The sequence below is a fragment of the Ictalurus furcatus genome, chromosome 2 (genome assembly GCF_023375685.1).
Source record: "Ictalurus furcatus strain D&B chromosome 2, Billie_1.0, whole genome shotgun sequence".
NCBI classification, from domain to species: domain Eukaryota; kingdom Metazoa; phylum Chordata; class Actinopteri; order Siluriformes; family Ictaluridae; genus Ictalurus; species Ictalurus furcatus.
The window spans coordinates 13,489,801-13,508,418 of NC_071256.1; positions in this window are offsets into that span (position 1 = coordinate 13,489,801).

Sequence of the window (18,618 nt, forward strand, 5' to 3'; positions counted from 1 at the left end):
GTCATAATTGAATACCATAGTGTTAGTAGCATGTCCCTTAGTATATTGAAAGTGGCCCAAAATCATTCCTCCTTCTCCCTAGGATATTTAAAGACAACACAAAACTGAAATCAAAATGCATTTCATCTTTTGCTGTTGATAACTGGGGCAGGCGCTGTTATGATTTTTTGTTCTTTTTATTATTAATGGTTAACATTATTTTCCCTGCTAAATTAACACATTGTAATGTTTAGTCTCAATTAAGGATTACATTAACACTGTAAATGTTAATTTAACACATTTTTTTTAGTTGTTATATAAAGCTTTACCTACCGATTAGCAAAGGACAGGTTATCTCTGGAATGACCAATCAATGCTAGAAGATTTTTTCCAGGTGGAATGCATGGTTGGTAATTATAATGTTGAGGCTTGGTTAAATGAGAGGCCAGAGTAACCTGATGCAAGCGTTATTGTCTATCATTGCTGAAGGCTGCCCGTAAGGAGAGCTCCCTGTTGAAATATTATCCATAGCACTTTTTCAGCCAGTCCAGCAATATTTAGAACCAAACTGCATAGTACCATTTACACCATTTAAAAACATCTGGCTGAAAAAGGAAGAAAACGTTTAGACATTCTGTGCTGTGAATGTAATTCAGGAACATCACATGCATTGACAGGTAAGATTAAATGGTCAGGTGGCCAGACATTTTTTTATAATGGTCAAACACAACTTTGTATCAGAATTAGTATCAAGCAGTGTTTTCAGGATAGATATTCCACTGTTGTCACCACAACTCCAATGCTGTTCCTGAAGCAAAAATGGAGAGCACAGAGCAACCACTGGTTCAAGAATCATCTCCAAGCTCAATTTACCCCCATTTTCCAGAAAAAAAAGGCTGAAAGGGTGGAAAACTGGACAAGAGAGAGGTAGAAAACATCTTTTTTCAGCACATGCCCCTCACATAAAGGCCTGTCTCCTGGGTAACTGTGGGTGCCATTGTCAAGAGGATTGGATGCAAAATGGGAGAAGGCCCATAACACTTGCTGCAAAACAGACAGAGAAAGGGCCTGGTGTTAGCCAAGATTTATCACAGTGATTGTGCAAAGTATTTAAATGACACTTATCTAACTGTGCAGGAGTGAATTCATAGGACACAGGACAAACTTTGAATTGCTTCTCCATTTAGAGAAGATACTTTTCTCAATGGTATGATGGCACTGAAAATGAATTATTTGCATATCTGCAGTCTTCTGACTGAAAGTGTATGCTCCATAATCATTAAACTAAAGATGAAGTTTAATGCCCTGTTGATATAACTAGGCTCTTCTTTGTCAAGTATAGCATATTATTTCCATTTATTAAACTGTAAAAAAATTTTTTTAAAAAATGGTATAGGATACTGCATACAAAATGCTATTTTGTAGAAATGAGGAAACAAATGGGGAATTTAGTCTGAACTCAAATTAGTACAAGGACTGGGATTACAGTGTGGTCTCACTGTGCCCTCTAAAAGGATTCTTCACAGCGGTTACCAATTGCTACTTCTGTTGCCAATAAGCAAAAATAACCAAGTATATTTAAGTAAAACTCAATATATTACAGTATAATATAATATAAAAAAAATAACAATATAATCCTTACAGACACAGATGCATCTGAAAAGTAGATGTCAAACAAGAGCAGTTAGTCATTGTATGCAGAGTTGCTGGTGGTGGGTTTATGGTGTGTGTATTCTCTGAGCCAGTGCCTCTTTGTGAGTGAGACACTAGTATCAGGGTAATCTGACATCCATCACCAACTTAGTGGGCAATACACACAGTGAGCAAGTGCAGAGAGAACAATGCCTAGTGAAACTGTGGGAGGCCTCTTATTCATTACACAAAGCTGTGACTCTCTTTTGTAGGTGTTTGGGAAGCAGAGGGGGATGAGATGGCAAAAGATTGCCATGACAAAACTGTTTACCACCTTAGCCAGTTAAGAGGGATCATCATGCCCTGGAGTGACAAGCTGTCATTTTATATCATTCTATTATTTCTATTATATTTTTTTATTGTAGTAAATGTGTTCTGTAATCTAAAAGAGAGGATATAATGCTACCTGTGGTTTCAGGCAGAACAGGGATACTTGTATCAGGTACCTAAAATGTGTTTTGGAGAAGCAGGTGGTGCCACCTGTGAGCAAATAGCACCTGTAAGCACCTCATTTTCATGATCAGAGCACACCTATCACCTCATCAGTAACAGCTAAATTGGACAAGGACCAGTTATTTAAAAAAAAGAGAGAATATAAATGTTGATATGATCATATTTTCCTTAGGTCAAGAAAAATGGTACAATTATAAGGCATCTGTGGACAGGTACAGCAGGCCTGAATGATTACACACACAGTGGTGCTTGAAATTTGTGAACCCTTTAGAATTTTAATTTTTTCTGCATAAAAATGACTTAAAACATGTTCAGATTTTCACAAAAGTCCTAAAAGTAAATAAAAAAGAACCCAATTGAACAAATGAGACAAAAGTATTATACATTGTCATTTATTTATTGAGGAAAATGATCCAATATTTCATATCTGTGAGTGGCAAAAGTATGTGTACCTTTGCCCCCTTGTGCAGTAATAACTGCACGAAACATAAATTAGCTTGGAGGAATTTTAGCCCATTACTCGGTACAGAACAGTTTCAACTTTGGGATGTTGGTGGGTTTCCTCATATGAACTGCTTGCTTCAGGTTCTTCCAAAACATTTCTATTGGATTAAGGTCAGGACTTTGACTTGGCCATCTCAAAACATTAACTTTATTCTTCTCTAACCATTCTTTGGTAGAACAACTTGTGTGATTAGGGTCATTGTCTTGCTGTATGACCCACTTTCTCTTGAGATTCAGTTAACGGACAGATGGTTTTTGCCCCTCAGATGGACAGAGTTTTGCCAATCACAGATTGGTTTCATCATTTTCATTGGAATCACAGATGTTATATTGGATAATTCAATAAATAAATGATGAAGTATAATATTTTTGTCACGTTTGTTTAATTGGGTTCACTTTGTCTACTTTTAGGACTTGTGTGAAAATCTGATGATCTGACAAACTTTCAAGCACCACTGTACGATGGCACTATTTTGGAGTGCAAGCAGTGCTCAGTCAGAGTTCTTTATCACATATGTTACAACAGGAGCACACAACTGGAAAGAGTGGAAGAGGGTGAGAATTACATAGAGATAAAGAAAAAGAAACACAACAAAGACCATGGCAGCCAGGTTCAAGCTTTGCCATGTGTAATCCTTTTGGCCATGTCTCTACTTTGAATGGGCAAGTCCAGACTTGCTTAGCAATACTGGGTGGGAGGCAAGCCAAACCTCTTGCAGTATGTCACTAGGCCTCAGTAAAAAAAAGTTTTTAAAAAGTATATAAAAGCTTCCCATATTGGGGCCTTTTTTTTATCACTTTATTTAAAGGATGTCCTCCACTAAACAAGCACTTACACTTCTGCTGACTATAAAGGTTTAATTTAATTTCTTTATTTCTTTGTTTGTTTCCCAGCAGAGTGCATACTATAAAATGATGCTGTTTTACATATCTTAGGCTCTTCTTTCAATAGGTGAGCAGCTGGGGTGACAAAAACCCCACAAAAGGCCCAAACACTAGATCTAAAGTGGGACCCCCTCAAAGAGCAGCCCAGCCAGAGCTTTCTCTTCCTAATTCTAAAACAGAGGTAGCCATTCGCAGGACTCTAACCCCAAGTACTGGACCTGCAAGGTGCCTGGTCCTCCTGTTAAAGCACATGACTGGAAAAGACAGGATGAAGTGAAACAGAGACTTTTATGTGCCCCCCCCCCAATTAGGCTTCTGTCTGTTTGTCTGTCTGGAGTGGTGGTGAACGGTCTGGAAACTGTTTCAAGAGCATTATTATCCTGTAGTCACCAGAGCAAAAAATCAGAGCTGAAAAAAATAGCGATTCAATATTTCATGGATCATAGGAGAAATTGTGACATTGCTCATACACTGCTCATACTGTCTAATCCTGAGAGTTTATATGCATGTGTGCATGTGCATTAACATGCAGAGGGGTCACCTGACACCCACTGTGGTGAATGTGATCTGTGTTGGCACCTTAGTTATTATTATAGTTAATAGGTGAACTGGAGATCCATGAAAATTATTGTGTATATCAGCCTAACATCACTCTGGTTCCTTTGTATACAGCAAGAAGTAGAAGTGCCCAGTCTGTTCCTGTAGGGTGATCTTTAGCCTCATGCATGGGATCAGACAAACACTTATTAACTGAGAGGAATGCAAACAAGCCAGACCTTAAAGGCTAGACACAGTAGAAAGAGAGAAAGAAAGGAGGGGTATACTCCTCCCCAACCCCATCACCACCTCCACTACATACAAACAGCAAAAGGACTCATTCAGTGAATATGCTAGAGCATTTTACAAAAATATCATTCTAATAATGGTGGAATATTGTTACTTCACGCTGAGCAGTGTGTTGCCCTTACTCAACTGTGTATTGTTCACTTTACTCATTTTGTATTAGCAGATCTAAGCTCACAGGTGAATTGTTGTAATTATGTACTCCATACTAGGCAGAGTGTAATCATGTAGGTTCGTGTACCAGACCGTGTACGTTCCCAGCCAGCAAACAACCAACCTTCAACATTGAAATATGGTTAAAATGATATCAGTTGTCGTTTCAACGTTGAAACAACGATCGATGGTAAATGGTTGCGGAAAGGTAAAAAATACTTATAAATCAAGGTTGAAATTTTCCCAATATCTGTATGTTGAATCAACATAATGTTTTCAACAACATAGAAGTTGTGTTTTAAATTCCATCCATCCATCCATGGATGTTTTAAATTATTATTTTAAAATACAAAAAAAAAAAAAGATAATAATAATAATAATAAATAAATAAATAAATAAATAAATAAATAATATATTGTAGCTGAGTATGAGTAGATATACAATTACTTTAGATAAAGAAATCTCACATAAAAATATAAATATTATCGAGACCATCTTACAATACAGACTTCCGAACTGTATTGTCTGGAACTTTCCACGACCTGGAGGCGTAATCTCGCGAGATCACACGAGACTGTAGCATTGTGACGTGTCTGCACTTGCATGAAGCGCGGCAATCTACGTAGTGCCAAAACGAACAATGAGATCAAGAAGACTACAACGAAAAAGCGCAGCAAAGATTACACCATTTAACACTTTTAGATTTAAAGGTAACTCAATATTTGTAACTAATGATGGGAGAAACGAAGCTTTTCGAAACTCTGAATCAGTTGAACCAAATGCTTCGAAAAATAATTTACTGTTTCGAAGCACTCCAAACACCACACTCTGGCGCTACCTGCTGGTGAAAACCTTGTAAAAGCGACGATAAGTCAGTCCAAACATATTGACACTTTTTACAAAACAATTGCAAATGTTTTCATTTACTCTTCTTTTCTAAATATACACACATGGGTTTGTCATAAAAGCTGTCTATAAAAACTAGCAATCAGTGTGAACGTGTTATCAGTCAGCAGAAGGAGGATGTTGGAATAGTGCTTTAATCCTTTCATTTAGTTCTGTTTTTGTCCAGATATGATTTGTGTCTCAATATGATATGAATCTCAACAAGATATATATATATATATATATATATATATATATATATATATATATATATATATATATATATATATTTACACATTTTGTTTTAAACTATATAGGCCTGTGTGTAAAAGGGAAATGATGTGACTGTATGACAAGAATAAAGTCAGACAGAAATATGGGTGTTTTGAGCGCAGGTGTTGCAACATGTTTTGGAGGTTGTCAAAATGGTCCCATACAAAAGACCTTGGTCTTTTTACATCTCCACTTGAAGTTGAAATGTTTATCAAAATGCAAAACTGTCCAAATTCTCTCTTGCCACAACATCTGTCCAGGGGCGCCACTAGGGTTTCTCGGCCCTCTGGCTAATTTGTACTCCGGGCCCCATCCCTCACATTCCTCAACTTTATGCAGCTGCTGTCTGTCATCTGGTTTTTGCTAAAACATACAACTGTGTGTCATCAGCATAACAGTGGAAGCTAATTCCATGGTTACAAATAATTTGACCCAGAGGTAGCATATATAAAGTTAAAAGCAGTGGGCCTAAAACAGAACCTCATGGAACACCACATTTAACCTTGGTATGCATGGAGAAATCATCATTTACATCTACGAACTGACAGCGATCGGTTAAATACATAACATAAAAACTTAAATCAGCTTATTTTCTGAAAAACTGTGTGACTAACTCTTTTCCCTGTCTTGCTCTCTCCTCATCTTTATGTTTTTTTTCCTCTTTTGGTATCCAGATTTTGTCTGCGCCATCTCTTGCCATCTGCCTAATGCATGTAATGACTCACATCTGTGAAGTGTAGCCTTTCTGAATAATCCGCGAACGTATTAAGGGGACACACATATGCTCTTGGCACAGTCTGAGTGTCACAAATTCAGCCAGCATACCGTCAACACCAGGTCCTTCAACTCCACCTACCCGTTCACAATCACCTGAGTGCTAACCTACCACACCTGTATCACCCTAATCAGGAACTATTCATAAGCACACCGATATCATGCACCTGTTGTCTGGTCTCATTCCACCTCACCGGCCATGGCACTGCGCCATAGAGCTGGTACCTGCAGCCACATTACCCAAAGGTACAATTTACCCACTTTCGATCCTGGAAATGAAGGCCATGGAACAGTACATTGAGGAAGCACTTAAACAAGGATTCATTCAACCGTCCACATCCCCTGCCACTTCAAGCTTCTTCTTCATGGCCAAAAAGATCAAGGGGTCCACCCATGCATTGATTACAAGACTCTCAATGAGCAAAGTATTAAATATCATTATTCTCTTCCCTTGGACCCAGCAGCCCTAGAGCAACTAAGGGACGCTCATATCTTCTCAAAGTTGGACCTACAAAGTGCATATTATCTCATCCCAATACAGAAGGGTGACGAGTGGAAAACCGCATTAATCACACCATCCAGGTACTATGAGTACCGAGTCATGCCATATGGGCTAGCTAACTCACCTTCTGTATTACAAGGATTCATGAATGAGGTATTCTGAGACATGCTTCACAGGTTCGTTATCGTTTACATAGATGATATCCTTATCTACTCCCGAAACCTGACCGGACATCGCCAACACATCACTCAGGTCCTTCAATGTCTGAGAGATCACCAACTTTATCTGAAAATGGAAAAGTGTGAGTTCCATCGCCCGGCCATCCACTTCCTGGGTTACGTCATCGATGGACCAGGAGATGGTACACGCTGTCAAAAATTGACCACAACCTTCTTCAATCAAGGAACTTCATTAATTTCTAGATTTCGCCAATTTCTATCATAAGTTCAGTCAGATTACCTCTCCCATAACATCTTTACTTCGCAATCGGCCCAAGTCTCTGTCCTGGACTCCCATCCTTACACACCCCAATACAGGAGGATCAATAAAGTATCTATCTATCTATCTATCTATCTATCTATCTACAGATCTGCCCTTTGTCGTGGAAGTGGACGCATCCCAACATGGGAGTGGGAGTGGTCTTCTCTCAGCGGCAGGGGGAATCAGTTCAGCTCCATCCATGTGCCTTCTTCTCCCGTAAACTGTGCCCAGTGGAGCAGAACTACGGCATTGGCAACCGGGAACTCCTCGCCATCAAAATTGCCCTAGAGGAGTGGAGATATTGGCTAGAGGGAGCAACTCACCAGTTTCAAGTAATCACAGATCACTGAAACTTGGAATATCTACAGAATGCACGTCGTCTTAATCCCCGCCAAGCTCGGTGGGCCCTGTTCTTTACCTGCTTCAAGTTTAAAGTCACTTACCGTCCAGTTGCTTTCAGCCAATAAAAACATAGAAAAAACTGCAAATTTCTGGCGTTATTTTGTGATGGGTTGGGGCAGTCTTCAGCCCTTCCTCAAACTTCTCAACACATAGCCCACCTCAAATTGCTTTTAACCAATACACAAATCGTTAAAAAAAAGATTAAGCTTGTGTTTGCCCAAGTTCTGATTGAGTGGGCAAGACAGACGTTTGGGTGGGTTCACACCACCCCTGCACATGCCTGGATCCGGCCTGAAATGTCGACGTTGTCCACGCATGAATTAAAATGTCTTTATTAACATACAGAGGTCATTTACAAATCACACATGAATGTTATGCTGGTAGCACATTCTGATGACTCATTATTTCCCTGTCAAGATGTGTTACCTTAATTTTTTATACATTTCACAATGTCTTACTATCTCTGACAGCTTCTTTTCTGCCCCACGAAGTATGATACCCATGTTTTAACTTCAGCTAGTGGCATTTTTTGCACGTATATGTAACACAACTATCTTTTTCATATTGGGCACATTCAAAATATGCCAACCTACTGCACACACCACACTGCACCTACAAAAAATATACAAATAAAAAGAGCATTAGATACATAAAACTCAACATTGGGGTAAAATATATGCACATTTTTATGTTATACTTTACCATTTCAATCATGCTCTGATCTTCATCTTTTTCAAGCAAGGAGCATACCATGCAGTAATCATCTGCATTCCCTGGAAACAGTGGTTTTAGTTTGTAACTGTAGCAACTTCACTCTTTCTGTATAAGTAAATGAATCATGGTACTCTACAAAGGTTTCATTTGTGAGTCAGAAAGTAAGTATTCACTCTCTCTCTCTCTCTCTCTCTCTCTCTCTCTCTCTCTCTCTCTCACACACACACACACACACACACACATACAGATAGATGACAACTTATAGCAAAAGGCAGGAATACTTAACACTTACAGTTGAGGGGATCTAGTGGCTCTGTTATGCTGTGGGGGGCATTTAGCTGGAATGGTTTGGGTTCCACTTGTCCCCTTAGACATAAGCAGTAGGCGATTTGAGGGGGAATGACATCTCCTTTATTAGCAGAATGACGTCCTTGTTAACCTGCCATCCCCCCTCTCTATTCCCTAGTATAAATGTACTTATTTTTCAAACTCCTGTTCATCAATAAATAATGTTCTTTACTTCCAATTGATCTCTCATTATTGAAATGGCTTTGTAGTACATTACTCACACAGACTGCTAGTAAATTCAGAATTTGCATGGATTTTGAATTAAAAATATTTTAGATGGCACTGATTTCATGATGTGTTTGATGCCACTGACCTTTACACTGAAGCAATGAACAAGCTACTTCTAATCATGCCATGTTAGCAACAGATGTCTGGACAGTACTGATGTCTCCCCTCTCAAGATAAAATGATAAAATGACATTTTAGCAGGTAACAGTAATTTTAGTTACTTTTACAGTAAATGGCTATGAAATTTGTAGTATTAGCAACATATTAACCTTTGTACAAAAATGTTTACCCATAACACTAAAACTCTACAGCTGCTGGAGTCATACTGCTTGTTGTGCTGCATTGTGTGGACCATCCACTTTGCTCCCTGGTCTCCACAGCCTGTCATCTTCAAGAAATTCCTAATTATTGTACAAAATAAAATAAAATAAAAAAACAACAAAGAAAATAAACACATACAGTGACACAGCATCAGGCAAATTCTCTTAACATTAAAGGCATCAAACTTTGCTCTGTAAAATTGCAATGGTCAACTGTAAATTGTGATAAAATTTACATTTACTTGAATACATATATGAAATTTAAATAAGCACCTTCGTTTGCCAGTGGATCTATGAGCACAAGGCCCTTGTCAGACATGCTGACGATCTAAATGTTTAGTGCATTAACATTATTCTCTTATCACATTATGACGTTTATATTTACATTCGTTTTATTCAAAGTGACTATGAGCTCTGCTGCATCAGATGTCAATCAAAATATCTGTATACGTGATATATGCAAATGATATGCCATTGATGTAAATAATATTGCACTGTACAATGAACAAAGAAAGGTAACTGAACCACTAAAATCCAGTGACACCCAATGTTTAGAGGGCATATCCACTCTTCTTCCTCTGGAAATTTCTTCTGAGGTATGGTTTTAATACAAAATTTTTATTACTGATAATCTATACTGTTAGATAATAACTGTAACAAATAAATGACCTTTCTTAGTCTCTGGAATTGTCCAGAAAACAATCAACATGCAACAACAGCACAGAGCTGGTGAACAGGTTTCTGTGAAAAACAATCCATTTTTATAATGCAAAATTATAGTGCAAAAATAACAAAAGCTAAATAAATATGATTCCCACTTGCCTGCTGTTTTTACATAAGAAGGTGCATGTATGCATTAATAACCTGCATTGGGAAAAACCACATCAAACAAACATTTTCAGATTTTCTCTTTTAATACATTTTCTACAGTGTAATTTGGTCTCTTACATCATCAGCCAGCCACTCAGTCCCATGCAGTGTACGGATGGATGAATCATAAAGTTTATATGTTCCAACAAATGCTTCCACTTGGCCACAATCTTTTGCAGCCCTGTAAAACTGTAAATACAACATGAATGTTAAACCACAGATATATTTTACAGATATATAGATATTACTGTTACATTGCCAAAAGTACATGGACACCTGAAAAACATACTTATATATGCTTGACTTTCAAACCCATTACATTATGGAGTTGGTCCAACAAAACTGGATGCACACAATTCTCTAGAATGTTAATACATGCAGCAGCATTAAGATTTTCCATTAATGCAATGAAGATGCCTGGCCAAATCCATAAATTTCAAGGGGTATTGATGACGTACTGATCATGTTTTCTTTTGGGATCTTGTGTGATTCATGCCTGGGGACTGGACTATCATCAATTGTGCTCCTTCTATATGGCTTAATGTGGTTTACATTGTATTTGTTCTTTAAAGTAACCCCTTCAGAATTAGACAATGTAACAAGCTTGTCACATATCAAGTGAATGGCATACGGTCCGGTAAAATCAGGCTTAATTATTCTTCCCTTTCTTCCCCGCTTCCTCATGTTGAAGAAGCACCTCAATTCCAACATGATAAATAGTATTCTGGTACTTCGTTTGTACATTTTTCGCATATGCCTGCTTCTGTTTTTTTCCCCTGAGACTTGGAGATGTTTTCCGCTGTTGTTGTTGTTTTGGTTTTTTTTTGTTTTTTTGCAGTGTCCATTAACTTTTTTCCCCCATCCAAAAATGTACCATAGGTTTTCTTCTCAGGAAGAATTATGGAAGAAAGCTGGAATGAAAAGCTTTTTTTTTCTTTCTAAAAATGTAAACCTGTAGTAGTTCTGAGTTCTTTAATAGCTAGTTGATGATTACAGAATGCTGTTTAGAATAAAGCTAAAGGCAGAATCATTGATTTATCAAGATACTGTCATTTGAATTTATACCAAATGCTGTCATTTTGTACTGTTACAAAATAACTTTTGCATACGACATTTTCAGGAAACAATATTACCAATAATTATCCAGATTTAAATAATTAAAAATATAGAATCCTAAAATAAATTCAGAGAAATATGCACATCTTAAAACATTGTCGTAGCAATAGTTTAATGGTTAATTAAATGGCTAATGAACAAATAACTGTTTCAACTGCTTCAAAGCCAAAAAAATATATACATATAAGATTTGAAAACTAACTTTGCTAAATACTGTGCTGTAGCTCTGATTGCTTCAAAAAAATGCCATTACAATTATTTTTGTAAATAATTTCAGAGACAAACTTACCAACATGTCAACAGGAACCTCAGATGGGAAAACTGCCTTCCTCACACACATCAGAAGAAAAGGGGAGTGTTTGTGGTGGTGTGGAACTTTGACCTTAATGGAAACAATGTAGCATCCAAAAAGACATCCAAGTTTTTCTGCTTCTCACTGACCAATTTTGTGAGATCTCTAATAAATGCAAAATAAACAAAATTAAGCTTCTCTCAGAAATACTTTCAAATTTCTTGCTCCAACCATGCATTGCATGAAACATAGAAATTAATCATATGAAATAAATATATACAGTGAATAAGCATAGTTCCATGGTTAGAAACAACAGAGTCCCTTTACCTGAAATTGAAGTGGTATGTTAAAAGCAATGTAAAAAACAAGCCTGTGTCATAAAGCTCTACTAAAAGCTTGAAAAATACTTGCCACTTTATGTAGTCATTTGATTTCTCATCCAGGTCATTGGTTTGGGGGTGACAGGGAGTTGTGACACTTCTTTCAATAGGCAACATATTATAGAGGCTGTTGTTGAGCTGAAACATAAAATAGTTACAGTAAAATAAAATAAATTTAAAAAAAAAAATAAAAAAAAATAATAATAAAAAAAACACAAGCAGAAAGGACTAATAACAATAGTATTTAATAAGTGCACATACTTCATTCACAAATTTTCTTCCCTGACCAGAGATGATTCTTTTGGGACACCCATGTCTATATGTAATAGAGCAAATACGGCATCCCACTTCTGCTGCCGATTTGGTCTTTAATGGGAAAGCCTCAACATATTTTGAAAAGTAATCTGTGGCTGTCAGAATATACTGGAAGCCATCCACAGAATATACTGGAAGTCTCAATCAGCTCCCTAGCTCATAGGTCATGAATCAGTATATCGTGTACACGACTTCAGACACTGGTAAAGACCCTGGCTCGCTACACTTTGGGACACTGATAACTCAATTTCCAGTGACATGACTATATACTTGCATTGTAAAACATGACCAAAAATTATATATGACATATAAAACTTTAAGTATTATACAGTGAGGGAAAAAAGTATTTGATCCCCTGCTGATTTTGTACGTTTGCCCACTGACAAAGAAATGATCAGTCTATAATTTTAATGGTAGTTGTATTTGAACAGTGAGAGACAGAATAACAACAAAAAAATCCAGAAAAACGCATGTCAAAAATTTTATAAATTAATTTGCATTTTAATGAGGGAAAAAAGTATTTGACCCCCTCTCAATCAGAAAGATTTCTGGCTCCCAGGTGTCTTTTATACAGGTAACGAGCTGAGATTAGGAGCACACTCTTAAAGGGAGTGCTCCTAATATCAGTTTGTTACCTGTATAAAAGACACCTGTCCACAGAAGCAATCAATCAGTCATATTCCAAACTCTCCACCATGGCCAAGACCAAAGAGCTCTCCAAGGATGTCAGGGACAAGACTGTAGACCTACACAAGTCTGGAATGGGCTACAAGACCATTGCCAAGCAGCTTGGTGAGAAGGGGACAACAGTTGGTGCGATTATTCGCAAATGGAAGAAGCACAAAAGAACTGTCAATCTCCCTCGGCCTGGGGCTCCATGCAAGATCTCACCTCATGGAGTTGCATTGATCATGAGAACAGTGAGGAATCAGCCCAGAACTACACGGGAGGATCTTGTCAATGATCTCAAGGCAGCTGGGACCATAGTCACCAAGAAAACAATTGGTAACACACTACGCCGTGAAGGACTGAAATCCTGCAGCGCGCGCAAGGTCCGCTGCTCAAGAAAACACATATACATGCCCGTCTGAAGTTTGCCAATGAACATCTGAATGATTCTGAGGACAACTGGGTGAAAGCGTTGAGGTCAGATGAGACCAAAATGGAGCTCTTTGGCATCAACTCAACTCGCCGTGTTTGGAGGAGGAGGAATGCTGCCTATGACCCCTGGAACACCATCCCCACCATCAAACATGGAGGTGGAAACATTATGCTTTGGGGTTTTTTTTCTGCTAAGGGGACAGGACAACTTCACCGCATCAAAGGGACGATGGACGGGGCCATGTACCGTCAAATCTTGGGTGAAAACCTCCTTCCCTCAGACAGGGCATTGAAAATGGGTCGTGGATGGATATTCCAGCATGACAATGACCCAAAACACATGGCCAAGGCAACAAAGGAGTGGCTCAAGAAGAAGCACATTAAGGTCCTGGAGTGACCTAGGCAGTCTCCAGACCTTAATCCCATAGAAAATCTGTGGAGAGAGCTGAAGGTTCGAGTTGCCAAACGTCAGCCTCGAAACCTTAATGATTTGGAGAAGATCTGCAAAGAGGAGTGGGACAAAATCCCTCCTGAGATGTGTGCAAACCTGGTGGCCAACTACAAGAAACGTCTGACCTCTGTGATTGCCAACAAGGGTTTTTAAACCAAGTACTAAGTCATGTTTTGCAGAGGGGTCAAATACTTATTTCCCTCATTAAAATGCAAATCAATTTATAACATTTTTGATGTGCGTTTTTCTGGATTTTTTTGTTGTTATTCTGTCTCTCACTGTTCAAATAAATCTACCATTAAAGTTATAGACTGATCATTTCTTTGTCAGTGGGTAAACATACAAAATCAGCAGGGGATCAAATACTTTTTTCCCTCACTGTATGTCATATAAATTTGTTAGCTTAATCATTATACATAAAGCAGGATCATAGACTAACAAATGGTATATAGGATGTCAAACAAAGTTAAAAATCACTAAGGTAAGTGATAAGTTTACTGTGAACACTCTTCCCCCTCTGTTCCCTTGTTAACACTTTTCCTCTTTGTTCCTTTGTTAACTCTTCCACCACTGCACGAAACCAGTTTCAACCAGGTACAGACAATGAAAGCCTCTGACCAGGTCTTCCAAAATACCATTTGCTCACATTCCTATGACTTCTTGAATACCATATATGGAATTGTTCCTCTCTTACATCGATATGCTTCCTGTTTTATGCAGATATGCTCTTCTGCCTAGCCAATCAATAGTTAACCCATTGTCTCTGTTGTGTGTCAAGCACGATACATATACTCTTCCTTTCTTTGAATAAATCAGAGATCTTGCCATTTGAATTTTGTGTGTCGGTGTGTCATTTGGCAAACACTACCAATCGCTTGGCGCGGGAAGTGTGCGGCCGGGTGAGGGCACCTTCCTTTTTTGTGTACTTTCACTTTCTTGCTTCCTAAGAATCATAACTGTAGTGTATAGAGTGGATCTATTTCTTTAAGTGGAATCACTCCCTTTAGCATTGATTTCTGATTGGTAATTAGCCATACGCATTTATATGTTGCTTGCTCTAGTTAATACACGAGATAACTTTACCTCCGAATGTCTCCTTTATCTTTCTCAAGTTGTAGTCTAACACAAAGACACAACAAATTGGCGACGAGTGAATTACGAACCTGAATATCACTGGATGCACGGTTGTGGGATGCTGGATGGTCTCCGGAGGAGAAGAGGAGAGGAATGGTGAATCACGCAGGCAGTCACTGCTAGCGTAAGGGTTGCGTGAGTAACGTTAACTGTGCATGGCACACAGTAATAGATGCTAAAAAGCTAAAGTGGAAATAACACAATGGCCTTCGTCAGGAAAATAGATGAGTTCGACAGCGCTAATGAAGACTGGGAAGCGTATATTGAAAGGGTTGAACTGTATTGTATAGTGAATGATGTGGATGCAGAGAAGAAAGTTTCTGTACTCCTTAGTCTCATGGGGACTAAAACATACAATCTTTTACCTAGTAACCCCTGCAAAGCCAGCAAGCAAGACATTCAAACAAATTGTAGACATCTTACAAGGTCACTTGAACCCCAAACCACTAGTGATAGTGGAAAGATTTAGATTTCACAAAAGAAACCAGTCAAGGGAGGAGAACATTTCTGAATACATGGCAGAACTACGCAAACTTTCACAGCATTGTGACTTCAAAGAGGGACTTTCTGATACATTAAGGGACAGGCTGGTATGTGGCATGCATTGTTCGAGCACACAGAAGAGGCTATTGTCAGAAAAAGACCTGGACTTAGAAAAAGCACTGGCCATTGCCATTTCAATGGAAACAGCAGCCAAGGATGCATTGGAGCTACAAAAAAGAGTGCAGAAAATGAAATGCACAAAACGTCCCTAAGTGGTGCAAAAAGGCAGAAATGTTATAGATGTGCTAAATCCTCTCATGTTGCAAATGATTGTTGGTTCAAGGAAAAAGTCTGTAGAAAGTGTCACAGACAAGGCCACATAGAAAGAGTGTGCAAAACAGACAAAAAGCATGGCCAAGAAGTAAAACCAGGTAAACACAAAGATTTCAAATACAAAACTAAACAAGTGCACAAAGTGCCTGAATATGAAAACACATCAGAGGGCACCAGCTCTGATGAAGATGATCTGTCATGCCTAGAACTGCATAGCATGACTGAAACGGACAGGAAAATAATATGGATAATAACAAATGTGTCTGGTGTAAAACTGAAAATGGAACTAGATACAGGCTCAGCTTTGTCTGTCATTTCTGAAGCTGTCTACAACAGACTGTTTTTCAAGCTACCGTTAGAAAAGATCTCAGTCATGTTAAAAACGTTCACAGGCAAAAAGCTGTCTCCTAAAGGCAAACTTAAGGTAGATGTCACATATGGTGGCAAAACACAGCAGCTGGAGCTTTATGTGTTGAAAAGTGGAGGGCCAGCTCTTTTTGGACAGGAGTGGTTGAGAAAAATCCAGCTTGACTGGCATATCATCAAAGCTATCAACATATCATCAACAGGTCTTAACAGCACAAACTGTAGCTCTAGCCAAAGATTGTCACAGTGCTAATGCAAAAGTGTTTAAAAAGGGCATTGGTAAACTTAAAGAAGGCGAAAATTTAATTAAATGAAACAGCGACGGCGAGATTCCATAAAGCACGTCCAGTGCCCTATGCACTACGTCCTAAAGTAGATGCTGAACTTGGAGGCATCTGCCATTCTCTCCAAGGTTGACTGGAGTGATTGGGTTACACCCATCGTGCTGATAATCAAGAAAGGGAAAGGTGGAGGTGTTCGCATATGCGGGGACTTCAAAGTGAGCATTAACCCTGTACTACACACTGTGCAGTACCCCCTGCCACGAATTGAAGATATTTTCTCATCTCTGGCAGGAGGGGAGAAGTTTTCAAAGGTTGACTTGTCACAGGCATATCTCCAAATGGAAGTTGAGGAGTCAAGCAGGAAGTACCTAACCATCAACACTCATAAGGGACTGTACCAGTACAATCGTCTTGTGTTCAGTATGGCATCGGCTCCAGCCATTTGGCAAAGAGCAATGAATCAGGTTCTTATCTGATCATATTTGGGCTTTGTAAACTATTATCACAAATTTCTCCCAAATCTTGCTACAGTGCTCCACCCACTTAATGCACTGTTACAGACAGCAACAAAATGTCAGAAAAACACTCCTTACCCACTATGACCCATCACGATCCATCAGACTGGCATGTGATGCGTCTCCATATAGCATTGGTGCCGTTTTCTCGCACACTATGGACGCTGGATCTGAGCATCCGATTGCGTTCGCTTCAAGATCACTGACGAGTGCAGAACACAATTATGCACAGATCAATCGAGAGGCCCTAAGTCTAGTATGGGGCATAAAGAAGTTCCATCACTACCTTTATGGCTAAAAGTTCATCTTAGTGACAGACCACCAGCCCCTTGTGTCCATCTTCAACCCCAGGAAGGGAATTCCGGTGATGTCAGCCACACGGTTACAAAGTTGGGCACTTTTCTTGGGAGCTCATTCTTACGACATAGAGTTTAAAGGTACCAAGATGCACAGTAACGCTGATGCTTTGTCACGCCTTCCACTCTCTACAACTGAGGAAGAAAAGCCTTCCACTCAGGATCCAGAGGAAGTGTTCCATACAGCACTGGTGGACCAGCTGCCAGTAACAAATACAGAGATACGAAAAGAAATGCAGAATGACCCGACACTGTCAAAAGTGTATGACATCACCCTACAGGGTTGGCCAACTCATGGAAATGTTATGTTTCCAGAGTTTTCAGTGAGACGTGAGCAACTTTCTGTATGCCAAGGGACTCTGATGTGTGGCTCTCATGTTATAGTTCCCACTAAGCTCCATACTAGAGTGTTGGAGAACCTACATGAGGGTCATCTGGGTACAGTCAAGATGAAAAGCCTTGCTCGTGTGGTGGCCAGGAATAGATAGACAGATCGAGGATCTCACAAAATCCTGTTCAGGATGTCAAAATGTACCTTCTCAGGCACCCTTACATCTGTGGGAGTAGCCGTCTGCACCATGGCAAAGGGTGCATATTGACTTTGCCGGGCCATTCATGATTTCCATGTTTCTAATTGCTGTGGACGCTGATTCAAAGTGGCCCGAGGTCATACCAATTAAATCTACCACCTCAGAAAAGACTATTTCTGTTTTGAGGAGTATCTTCTCCAGAAACGGCCTACCTGAGCAAACTGTGAGTGACAACGGACCGTCGCCACTCAGTGGCTTGCTCAGTTGGGATAAATTTGCACCTTTAATATCTGTATACCATGTTGATATTTCTGTAAAGCTGCTTTGAGACAATGTCTATTGTAAAAAGCGCTATACAAATAAAATAAATAAAATAAATAATAAATAATAAATAATAATAAATAAAAACGGACCACAGTATACTTCAGATGAATTCAGATTTTCATGAAGAGAAATGGCATTAAACACTTCAAGTCAGCACCACACCACCTGGCTACAAATGGGTTAGCTGAACAGTTTGTCCAACCATTCAAAAAGTCCATTAAAGCCATGGAGAAAGAGGACATTCCTCTGCAACATAAAGTGGACAACTTCCTTTTTGTATACCAAAACTCTGTGCATGCAACAACAAACCAGACGCCTGCACTGCTGTTCATG